This window comes from Alosa sapidissima, chromosome 8 (genome assembly GCF_018492685.1).
Source record: "Alosa sapidissima isolate fAloSap1 chromosome 8, fAloSap1.pri, whole genome shotgun sequence".
NCBI lineage: Eukaryota > Metazoa > Chordata > Actinopteri > Clupeiformes > Clupeidae > Alosa > Alosa sapidissima.
The window spans coordinates 28686972-28697076 of NC_055964.1; the positions used below are offsets into that span (position 1 = coordinate 28686972).

The window sequence follows — 10105 nt, forward strand, 5'->3', positions numbered from 1 at the left end:
AGCTAGCAGCAAAAGTTGCAGAGTTTCACAGAACAGAGGGCTCGTCCGGGATTTGAACCCGGGACCTCTCGCACCCTAAGCGAGAATCATACCCCTAGACCAACGAGCCTGGGGCAAGGGTACCATTTATTCAGTGCCTTTCTTCACAACAAATATTTAGAGTGGTCTGCAGGTAAGACCAATCTTTCAGCTTGGTTCCACTGCGCATCAACATTTCCTAAAGTAAGTCCTGGGTAACGAACTGCAGCAGTTCACCGGTGGCAGCTAGCAGCAAAAGTTGCAGAGTTTCACAGAACAGAGGGCTCGTCCGGGATTTGAACCCGGGACCTCTCGCACCCTAAGCGAGAATCATACCCCTAGACCAATGAGCCTGGGGCAAGGGTACCATTTATTCAGTGCCTTTCTTCACAACAAATATTTAGAGTGGTCTGCAGGTAAGACCAATCTTTCAGCTTGGTTCCACTGCGCATCAACATTTCCTAAAGTAAGTCCTGGGTAACGAACTGCAGCAGTTCACCGGTGGCAGCTAGCAGCAAAAGTTGCAGAGTTTCACAGAACAGAGGGCTCGTCCGGGATTTGAACCCGGGACCTCTCGCACCCTAAGCGAGAATCATACCCCTAGACCTACGAGCCACGCTGCGCAAAAGCTTTTGTCGAGCGTTTTGTGCAGCAATATTTAACTGAAAGGAAAGGCAGGTCGGGTGGTGTTGAGTTGCAGAAAAGCTGCCGGCTACATGCTGTACAGCAAAGGAGAGACGATGCTGACACAAACACATCATACTGACAGAAAGTTGCGTGGGAAAGGTCTCGTCCGGGATTTGAACCCCGGACCTCTCGCACCCTAAGCGAGAATCATACCCCTAGACCAACGAGCCACTCTGCTCAAACGCTTATGTCGAGCCTTCTGTGCAGCAATATTTAGCTGAAAGGAAAGGGAGGTGTAGTGTTGTTTAGTTGCAGAAAAGCTGCCGGCTATATGCTGTACAGCAAAGGTAAGACAGTGCTGACACAAGCACCTGATAATGACAAATAGTTGCGTGGGGAAGGACTTGTCTGGGATTTGAACCCGGGACCTCTCGCACCCTAAGCGAGAATCATACCCTAGACCAACAAGCCTTGACTGGCTATGAATTTAGCTGAAAAAACATCAACATAATTTTCTAGATCACTGACGAGAGTTGAAAATTAACACATTTCAATGAAATGCACCTGTAACGCCTGCGGGCTCGTCCGGGATTTGAACCCGGGACCTCTCGCACCCAAATCGAGAATCATACCCCTAGACCAACGAGCCGCAATGTGATGGCTCAGGGGGAAAAAATATACATCCAACTGAGGCTAAATCTCCACAGCAGAAACGCGTTAGACAGTGAGGCCGACAAAGAATTGGTGAGGAAGCACAAAAGGGCTCGTCCGGGATTTGAACCCGGGACCTCTCGCACCCAAAGCGAGAATCATACCCCTAGACCAACGAGCCGCTGAGTGCTCCCCTGGGTCTTGTTTTGTCAGGACCCCTTGCAGGCCTGAGCAAGTAAAAAATCTGGTCCAAAATTGGCTCTTTTCCTTCAATGCTAACAAAAGAGTTTCGTCTTTGTTTGTTTCGTTAGCGTCGATTCTTGCAGTAAAGTCTGGCGTTTGTTTCGGAAAGAAGGGCTCGTCCGGGAGTTGAACCCGGGACCTCTCGCACCCGAAGCGAGAATCATACCCCTAGACCAACGAGCCTGGGGCAAGGGAACCTTTTATTCAGTGCCTTTCTTCACAACAAATATTTAGAGTGGTCTGCAGGTAAGACCAATCTTTCAGCTTGGTTCAACTGCGCATCAACATTTCCTAAAGTAAGTCCTGGGTAACGAACTGCAGCAGTTCACCGGTGGCAGCTAGCAGCAAAAGTTGCAGAGTTTCACAGAACAGAGGGCTCGTCCGGGATTTGAACCCGGGACCTCTCGCACCCTAAGCGAGAATCATACCCCTAGACCAATGAGCCTGGGGCAAGGGTACCATTTATTCAGTGCCTTTCTTCACAACAAATATTTAGAGTGGTCTGCAGGTAAGACCAATCTTTCAGCTTGGTTCCACTGCGCATCAACATTTCCTAAAGTAAGTCCTGGGTAACGAACTGCAGCAGTTCACCGGTGGCAGCTAGCAGCAAAAGTTGCAGAGTTTCACAGAACAGAGGGCTCGTCCGGGATTTGAACCCGGGACCTCTCGCACCCTAAGCGAGAATCATACCCCTAGACCTACGAGCCACGCTGCGCAAAAGCTTTTGTCGAGCGTTTTGTGCAGCAATATTTAACTGAAAGGAAAGGCAGGTCGGGTGGTGTTGAGTTGCAGAAAAGCTGCCGGCTACATGCTGTACAGCAAAGGAGAGACGATGCTGACACAAACACATCATACTGACAGAAAGTTGCGTGGGAAAGGTCTCGTCCGGGATTTGAACCCCGGACCTCTCGCACCCTAAGCGAGAATCATACCCCTAGACCAACGAGCCACTCTGCTCAAACGCTTATGTCGAGCCTTCTGTGCAGCAATATTTAGCTGAAAGGAAAGGGAGGTGTAGTGTTGTTTAGTTGCAGAAAAGCTGCCGGCTATATGCTGTACAGCAAAGGTAAGACAGTGCTGACACAAGCACCTGATAATGACAAATAGTTGCGTGGGGAAGGACTTGTCTGGGATTTGAACCCGGGACCTCTCGCACCCTAAGCGAGAATCATACCCTAGACCAACAAGCCTTGACTGGCTATGAATTTAGCTGAAAAAACATCAACATAATTTTCTAGATCACTGACGAGAGTTGAAAATTAACACATTTCAATGAAATGCACCTGTAACGCCTGCGGGCTCGTCCGGGATTTGAACCCGGGACCTCTCGCACCCAAAGCGAGAATCATACCCCTAGACCAACGAGCCGCAATGTGATGGCTCAGGGGGAAAAAATATACATCCAACTGAGGCTAAATCTCCACAGCAGAAACGCGTTAGACAGTGAGGCCGACAAAGAATTGGTGAGGAAGCACAAAAGGGCTCGTCCGGGATTTGAACCCGGGACCTCTCGCACCCAAAGCGAGAATCATACCCCTAGACCAACGAGCCGCTGAGTGCTCCCCTGGGTCTTGTTTTGTCAGGACCCCTTGCAGGCCTGAGCAAGTAAAAAATCTGGTCCAAAATTGGCTCTTTTCCTTCAATGCTAACAAAAGAGTTTCGTCTTTGTTTGTTTCGTTAGCGTCGATTCTTGCAGTAAAGTCTGGCGTTTGTTTCGGAAAGAAGGGCTCGTCCGGGAGTTGAACCCGGGACCTCTCGCACCCGAAGCGAGAATCATACCCCTAGACCAACGAGCCTGGGGCAAGGGTACCTTTTATTCAGTGCCTTTCTTCACAACAAATATTTAGAGTGGTCTGCAGGTAAGACCAATCTTTCAGCTTGGTTCCACTGCGCATCAACATTTCCTAAAGTAAGTCCTGGGTAACGAACTGCAGCAGTTCACCGGTGGCAGCTAGCAGCAAAAGTTGCAGAGTTTCACAGAACAGAGGGCTCGTCCGGGATTTGAACCCGGGACCTCTCGCACCCTAAGCGAGAATCATACCCCTAGACCAACGAGCCTGGGGCAAGGGTACCTTTTATTCAGTGCCTTTCTTCACAACAAATATTTAGAGTGGTCTGCAGGTAAGACCAATCTTTCAGCTTGGTTCCACTGCGCATCAACATTTCCTAAAGTAAGTCCTGGGTAACGAACTGCAGCAGTTCACCGGTGGCAGCTAGCAGCAAAAGTTGCAGAGTTTCACAGAACAGAGGGCTCGTCCGGGATTTGAACCCGGGACCTCTCGCACCCTAAGCGAGAATCATAGCCCTAGACCAACGAGCCTGGGGCAAGGGTACCTTTTATTCAGTGCCTTTCTTCACAACAAATATTTAGAGTGGTCTGCAGGTAAGACCAATCTTTCAGCTTGGTTCCACTGCGCATCAACATTTCCTAAAGTAAGTCCTGGGTAACGAACTGCAGCAGTTCACCGGTGGCAGCTAGCAGCAAAAGTTGCAGAGTTTCACAGAACAGAGGGCTCGTCCGGGATTTGAACCCGGGATCTCTCGCACCCTAAGCGAGAATCATACCCCTAGACCAACAAGCCTGGGGCAAGGGTACCTTTTATTCAGTGCCTTTCTTCACAACAAATATTTAGAGTGGTCTGCAGGTAAGACCAATCTTTCAGCTTGGTTCCACTGCGCATCAACATTTCCTAAAGTAAGTCCTGGGTAACGAACTGCAGCAGTTCACCGGTGGCAGCTAGCAGCAAAAGTTGCAGAGTTTCACAGAACAGAGGGCTCGTCCGGGATTTGAACCCGGGACCTCTCGCACCCTAAGCGAGAATCATACCCCTAGACCAACGAGCCTGGGGCAAGGGTACATTTTATTCAGTGCCTTTCTTCACAACAAATATTTAGAGTGGTCTGCAGGTAAGACCAATCTTTCAGCTTGGTTCCACTGCGCATCAACATTTCCTAAAGTAAGTCCTGGGTAACGAACTGCAGCAGTTCACCGGTGGCAGCTAGCAGCAAAAGTTGCAGAGTTTCACAGAACAGAGGGCTCGTCCGGGATTTGAACCCGGGACCTCTCGCACCCTAAGCGAGAATCATACCCCTAGACCAACGAGGCACTCTGCTCAAACGCTTAGGTCGAGCCTTCTGTGCAGCAATATTTAGCTGAAAGGAAAGGGAGGTGTGGTGTTGTTTAGTTGCAGAAAAGCTGCCGGCTATATGCTGTACAGCAAAGGTAAGACAGTGCTGACACAAGCACCTGATAATGACAAATAGTTGCGTGGGGAAGGACTTGTCTGGGATTTGAACCCGGGACCTCTTGCACCCTAAGCGAGAATCATACCCTAGACCAACAAGCCTTGACTGGCTATGAATTTAGCTGAAAAAACAACAACATAATTTTCTAGATCACTGACGAGAGTTGAAAATTAACACATTTCAATGAAATGCACCTGTAACACCTGCGGGCTCGTCCGGGATTTGAACCCGGGACCTCTCGCACCCAAAGCGAGAATCATACCCCTAGACCAACGAGCCGCAATGTGATGGCTCAGGGGGAAAAAATATACATCCAACTGAGGCTAAATCTCCACAGCAGAAACGCGTTAGACAGTGAGGCCGACAAAGAATTGGTGAGGAAGCACAAAAGGGCTCGTCCGGGATTTGAACCCGGGACCTCTCGCACCCAAAGCGAGAATCATACCCCTAGACCAACGAGCCGCTGAGTGCTCCCCTGGGTCTTGTTTTGTCAGGACCCCTTGCAGGCCTGAGCAAGTAAAAAATCTCGTCCAAAATTGGCTCTTTTCCTTCAATGCTAACAAAAGAGTTTCGTCTTTGTTTGTTTCGTTAGCGTCGATTCTTGCAGTAAAGTCTGGCGTTTGTTTCGGAAAGAAGGGCTCGTCCGGGAGTTGAACCCGGGACCTCTCGCACCCGAAGCGAGAATCATACCCCTAGACCAACGAGCCTGGGGCAAGGGTACCTTTTATTCAGTGCCTTTCTTCACAACAAATATTTAGAGTGTTCTGCAGGTAAGGCCAATCTTTCAGCTTGGTTCCACTGCGCATCAACATTTCCTAAAGTAAGTCCTGGGTAACGAACTGCAGCAGTTCACCGGTGGCAGCTAGCAGCAAAAGTTGCAGAGTTTCACAGAACAGAGGGCTCGTCCGGGATTTGAACCCGGGACCTCTCGCACCCTAAGCGAGAATCATACCCCTAGACCAACGAGCCACTCTACTCAAACGCTTAGGTCGAGCCTTCTGTGCAGCAATATTTAGCTGAAAGGAAAGGGAGGTGTGGTGTTGTTTAGTTGCAGAAAAGCTGCCGGCTATATGCTGTACAGCAAAGGTAAGACAGTGCTGACACAAGCACCTGATAATGACAAATAGTTGCGTGGGGAAGGACTTGTCTGGGATTTGAACCCGGGACCTTTTGCACCCTAAGCGAGAATCATACCCTAGACCAACAAGCCTTGACTGGCTATGAATTTAGCTGAAAAAACAACAACATAATTTTCTAGATCACTGACGAGAGTTGAAAATTAACACATTTCAATGAAATGCACCTGTAACGCCTGCGGGCTCGTCCGGGATTTGAACCCGGGACCTCTCGCACCCAAAGCGAGAATCATACCCCTAGACCAACGAGCCGCAATGTGATGGCTCAGGGGGAAAAAATATACATCCAACTGAGGCTAAATCTCCACAGCAGAAACGCGTTAGACAGTGAGGCCGACAAAGAATTGGTGAGGAAGCACAAAAGGGCTCGTCCGGGATTTGAACCCGGGACCTCTCGCACCCAAAGCGAGAATCATACCCCTAGACCAACGAGCCGCTGAGTGCTCCCCTGGGTCTTGTTTTGTCAGGACCCCTTGCAGGCCTGAGCAAGTAAAAAATCTGGTCCAAAATTGGCTCTTTTCCTTCAATGCTAACAAAAGAGTTTCGTCTTTGTTTGTTTCGTTAGCGTCGATTCTTGCAGTAAAGTCTGGCGTTTGTTTCGGAAAGAACGGCTCGTCCGGGAGTTGAACCCGGGACCTCTCGCACCCGAAGCGAGAATCATACCCCTAGACCAACGAGCCTGGGGCAAGGGTACCTTTTATTCAGTGCCTTTCTTCACAACAAATATTTAGAGTGGTCTGCAGGTAAGACCAATCTTTCAGCTTGGTTCCACTGCGCATCAACATTTCCTAAAGTAAGTCCTGGGTAACGAACTGCAGCAGTTCACCGGTGGCAGCTAGCAGCAAAAGTTGCAGAGTTTCACAGAACAGAGGGCTCGTCCGGGATTTGAACCCGGGACCTCTCGCACCCTAAGCGAGAATCATACCCCTAGACCAATGAGCCTGGGGCAAGGGTACCATTTATTCAGTGCCTTTCTTCACAACAAATATTTAGAGTGGTCTGCAGGTAAGACCAATCTTTCAGCTTGGTTCCACTGCGCATCAACATTTCCTAAAGTAAGTCCTGGGTAACGAACTGCAGCAGTTCACCGGTGGCAGCTAGCAGCAAAAGTTGCAGAGTTTCACAGAACAGAGGGCTCGTCCGGGATTTGAACCCGGGACCTCTCGCACCCTAAGCGAGAATCATACCCCTAGACCTACGAGCCACGCTGCGCAAAAGCTTTTGTCGAGCGTTTTGTGCAGCAATATTTAACTGAAAGGAAAGGCAGGTCGGGTGGTGTTGAGTTGCAGAAAAGCTGCCGGCTACATGCTGTACAGCAAAGGAGAGACGATGCTGACACAAACACATCATACTGACAGAAAGTTGCGTGGGAAAGGTCTCGTCCGGGATTTGAACCCCGGACCTCTCGCACCCTAAGCGAGAATCATACCCCTAGACCAACGAGCCACTCTGCTCAAACCCTTATGTCGAGCCTTCTGTGCAGCAATATTTAGCTGAAAGGAAAGGGAGGTGTAGTGTTGTTTAGTTGCAGAAAAGCTGCCGGCTATATGCTGTACAGCAAAGGTAAGACAGTGCTGACACAAGCACCTGATAATGACAAATAGTTGCGTGGGGAAGGACTTGTCTGGGATTTGAACCCGGGACCTCTCGCACCCTAAGCGAGAATCATACCCTAGACCAACAAGCCTTGACTGGCTATGAATTTAGCTGAAAAAACATCAACATAATTTTCTAGATCACTGACGAGAGTTGAAAATTAACACATTTCAATGAAATGCACCTGTAACGCCTGCGGGCTCGTCCGGGATTTGAACCCGGGACCTCTCGCACCCAAAGCGAGAATCATACCCCTAGACCAACGAGCCGCAATGTGATGGCTCAGGGGGAAAAAATATACATCCAACTGAGGCTAAATCTCCACAGCAGAAACGCGTTAGACAGTGAGGCCGACAAAGAATTGGTGAGGAAGCACAAAAGGGCTCGTCCGGGATTTGAACCCGGGACCTCTCGCACCCAAAGCGAGAATCATACCCCTAGACCAACGAGCCGCTGAGTGCTCCCCTGGGTCTTGTTTTGTCAGGACCCCTTGCAGGCCTGAGCAAGTAAAAAATCTGGTCCAAAATTGGCTCTTTTCCTTCAATGCTAACAAAAGAGTTTCGTCTTTGTTTGTTTCGTTAGCGTCGATTCTTGCAGTAAAGTCTGGCGTTTGTTTCGGAAAGAAGGGCTCGTCCGGGAGTTGAACCCGGGACCTCTCGCACCCGAAGCGAGAATCATACCCCTAGACCAACGAGCCTGGGGCAAGGGAACCTTTTATTCAGTGCCTTTCTTCACAACAAATATTTAGAGTGGTCTGCAGGTAAGACCAATCTTTCAGCTTGGTTCAACTGCGCATCAACATTTCCTAAAGTAAGTCCTGGGTAACGAACTGCAGCAGTTCACCGGTGGCAGCTAGCAGCAAAAGTTGCAGAGTTTCACAGAACAGAGGGCTCGTCCGGGATTTGAACCCGGGACCTCTCGCACCCTAAGTGAGAATCATACCCCTAGACCAATGAGCCTGGGGCAAGGGTACCATTTATTCAGTGCCTTTCTTCACAACAAATATTTAGAGTGGTCTGCAGGTAAGACCAATCTTTCAGCTTGGTTCCACTGCGCATCAACATTTCCTAAAGTAAGTCCTGGGTAACGAACTGCAGCAGTTCACCGGTGGCAGCTAGCAGCAAAAGTTGCAGAGTTTCACAGAACAGAGGGCTCGTCCGGGATTTGAACCCGGGACCTCTCGCACCCTAAGCGAGAATCATACCCCTAGACCTACGAGCCACGCTGCGCAAAAGCTTTTGTCGAGCGTTTTGTGCAGCAATATTTAACTGAAAGGAAAGGCAGGTCGGGTGGTGTTGAGTTGCAGAAAAGCTGCCGGCTACATGCTGTACAGCAAAGGAGAGACGATGCTGACACAAACACATCATACTGACAGAAAGTTGCGTGGGAAAGGTCTCGTCCGGGATTTGAACCCCGGACCTCTCGCACCCTAAGCGAGAATCATACCCCTAGACCAACGAGCCACTCTGCTCAAACGCTTATGTCGAGCCTTCTGTGCAGCAATATTTAGCTGAAAGGAAAGGGAGGTGTAGTGTTGTTTAGTTGCAGAAAAGCTGCCGGCTATATGCTGTACAGCAAAGGTAAGACAGTGCTGACACAAGCACCTGATAATGACAAATAGTTGCGTGGGGAAGGACTTGTCTGGGATTTGAACCCGGGACCTCTCGCACCCTAAGCGAGAATCATACCCTAGACCAACAAGCCTTGACTGGCTATGAATTTAGCTGAAAAAACATCAACATAATTTTCTAGATCACTGACGAGAGTTGAAAATTAACACATTTCAATGAAATGCACCTGTAACGCCTGCGGGCTCGTCCGGGATTTGAACCCGGGACCTCTCGCACCCAAAGCGAGAATCATACCCCTAGACCAACGAGCCGCAATGTGATGGCTCAGGGGGAAAAAATATACATCCAACTGAGGCTAAATCTCCACAGCAGAAACGCGTTAGACAGTGAGGCCGACAAAGAATTGGTGAGGAAGCACATAAGGGCTCGTCCGGGATTTGAACCCGGGACCTCTCGCACCCAAAGCGAGAATCATACCCCTAGACCAACGAGCCGCTGAGTGCTCCCCTGGGTCTTGTTTTGTCAGGACCCCTTGCAGGCCTGAGCAAGTAAAAAATCTGGTCCAAAATTGGCTCTTTTCCTTCAATGCTAACAAAAGAGTTTCGTCTTTGTTTGTTTCGTTAGCGTCGATTCTTGCAGTAAAGTCTGGCGTTTGTTTCGGAAAGAAGGGCTCGTCCGGGAGTTGAACCCGGGACCTCTCGCACCCGAAGCGAGAATCATACCCCTAGACCAACGAGCCTGGGGCAAGGGAACCTTTTATTCAGTGCCTTTCTTCACAACAAATATTTAGAGTGGTCTGCAGGTAAGACCAATCTTTCAGCTTGGTTCAACTGCGCATCAACATTTCCTAAAGTAAGTCCTGGGTAACGAACTGCAGCAGTTCACCGGTGGCAGCTAGCAGCAAAAGTTGCAGAGTTTCACAGAACAGAGGGCTCGTCCGGGATTTGAACCCGGGACCTCTCGCACCCTAAGCGAGAATCATACCCCTAGACCAACGAGCCTGGGGCAAGGGTACCT

General features: G+C 49.6%; 22 non-coding genes across 22 annotated transcripts; all 22 read right to left on the reverse strand.

Moving 5' to 3' along the window:
- Nucleotides 1-37: 37 nt before the first annotated feature.
- Nucleotides 38-109, reverse strand: trnap-agg. Its single transcript has one exon. It is a non-coding gene; the product is annotated as a tRNA-Pro (tRNA).
- Nucleotides 110-1405: 1296 nt separating this feature from the next.
- Nucleotides 1406-1477, reverse strand: trnap-ugg. The gene has a single exon. It is a non-coding gene; the product is annotated as a tRNA-Pro (tRNA).
- Nucleotides 1478-1650: 173 nt separating this feature from the next.
- On the reverse strand, nt 1651-1722 carry trnap-cgg. Its single transcript has one exon. It is a non-coding gene; the product is annotated as a tRNA-Pro (tRNA).
- A 1113-nt stretch (nt 1723-2835) lies between these two features.
- trnap-ugg lies at nt 2836-2907 on the reverse strand. Its single transcript has one exon. It is a non-coding gene; the product is annotated as a tRNA-Pro (tRNA).
- A 111-nt stretch (nt 2908-3018) lies between these two features.
- Nucleotides 3019-3090, reverse strand: trnap-ugg. Its single transcript has one exon. It is a non-coding gene; the product is annotated as a tRNA-Pro (tRNA).
- Nucleotides 3091-3263: 173 nt separating this feature from the next.
- Nucleotides 3264-3335, reverse strand: trnap-cgg. The gene has a single exon. It is a non-coding gene; the product is annotated as a tRNA-Pro (tRNA).
- Nucleotides 3336-3525: 190 nt separating this feature from the next.
- trnap-agg lies at nt 3526-3597 on the reverse strand. Its single transcript has one exon. It is a non-coding gene; the product is annotated as a tRNA-Pro (tRNA).
- A 714-nt stretch (nt 3598-4311) lies between these two features.
- Nucleotides 4312-4383, reverse strand: trnap-agg. The gene has a single exon. It is a non-coding gene; the product is annotated as a tRNA-Pro (tRNA).
- Nucleotides 4384-4992: 609 nt separating this feature from the next.
- Nucleotides 4993-5064, reverse strand: trnap-ugg. The gene has a single exon. It is a non-coding gene; the product is annotated as a tRNA-Pro (tRNA).
- A 111-nt stretch (nt 5065-5175) lies between these two features.
- Nucleotides 5176-5247, reverse strand: trnap-ugg. Its single transcript has one exon. It is a non-coding gene; the product is annotated as a tRNA-Pro (tRNA).
- A 173-nt stretch (nt 5248-5420) lies between these two features.
- On the reverse strand, nt 5421-5492 carry trnap-cgg. Its single transcript has one exon. It is a non-coding gene; the product is annotated as a tRNA-Pro (tRNA).
- Nucleotides 5493-5682: 190 nt separating this feature from the next.
- trnap-agg lies at nt 5683-5754 on the reverse strand. The gene has a single exon. It is a non-coding gene; the product is annotated as a tRNA-Pro (tRNA).
- Nucleotides 5755-6101: 347 nt separating this feature from the next.
- Nucleotides 6102-6173, reverse strand: trnap-ugg. Its single transcript has one exon. It is a non-coding gene; the product is annotated as a tRNA-Pro (tRNA).
- A 111-nt stretch (nt 6174-6284) lies between these two features.
- Nucleotides 6285-6356, reverse strand: trnap-ugg. The gene has a single exon. It is a non-coding gene; the product is annotated as a tRNA-Pro (tRNA).
- A 173-nt stretch (nt 6357-6529) lies between these two features.
- trnap-cgg lies at nt 6530-6601 on the reverse strand. Its single transcript has one exon. It is a non-coding gene; the product is annotated as a tRNA-Pro (tRNA).
- Nucleotides 6602-7714: 1113 nt separating this feature from the next.
- On the reverse strand, nt 7715-7786 carry trnap-ugg. The gene has a single exon. It is a non-coding gene; the product is annotated as a tRNA-Pro (tRNA).
- A 111-nt stretch (nt 7787-7897) lies between these two features.
- Nucleotides 7898-7969, reverse strand: trnap-ugg. The gene has a single exon. It is a non-coding gene; the product is annotated as a tRNA-Pro (tRNA).
- Nucleotides 7970-8142: 173 nt separating this feature from the next.
- On the reverse strand, nt 8143-8214 carry trnap-cgg. Its single transcript has one exon. It is a non-coding gene; the product is annotated as a tRNA-Pro (tRNA).
- Nucleotides 8215-9327: 1113 nt separating this feature from the next.
- On the reverse strand, nt 9328-9399 carry trnap-ugg. Its single transcript has one exon. It is a non-coding gene; the product is annotated as a tRNA-Pro (tRNA).
- A 111-nt stretch (nt 9400-9510) lies between these two features.
- On the reverse strand, nt 9511-9582 carry trnap-ugg. Its single transcript has one exon. It is a non-coding gene; the product is annotated as a tRNA-Pro (tRNA).
- A 173-nt stretch (nt 9583-9755) lies between these two features.
- On the reverse strand, nt 9756-9827 carry trnap-cgg. Its single transcript has one exon. It is a non-coding gene; the product is annotated as a tRNA-Pro (tRNA).
- Nucleotides 9828-10017: 190 nt separating this feature from the next.
- trnap-agg lies at nt 10018-10089 on the reverse strand. Its single transcript has one exon. It is a non-coding gene; the product is annotated as a tRNA-Pro (tRNA).
- Nucleotides 10090-10105: the final 16 nt, after the last annotated feature.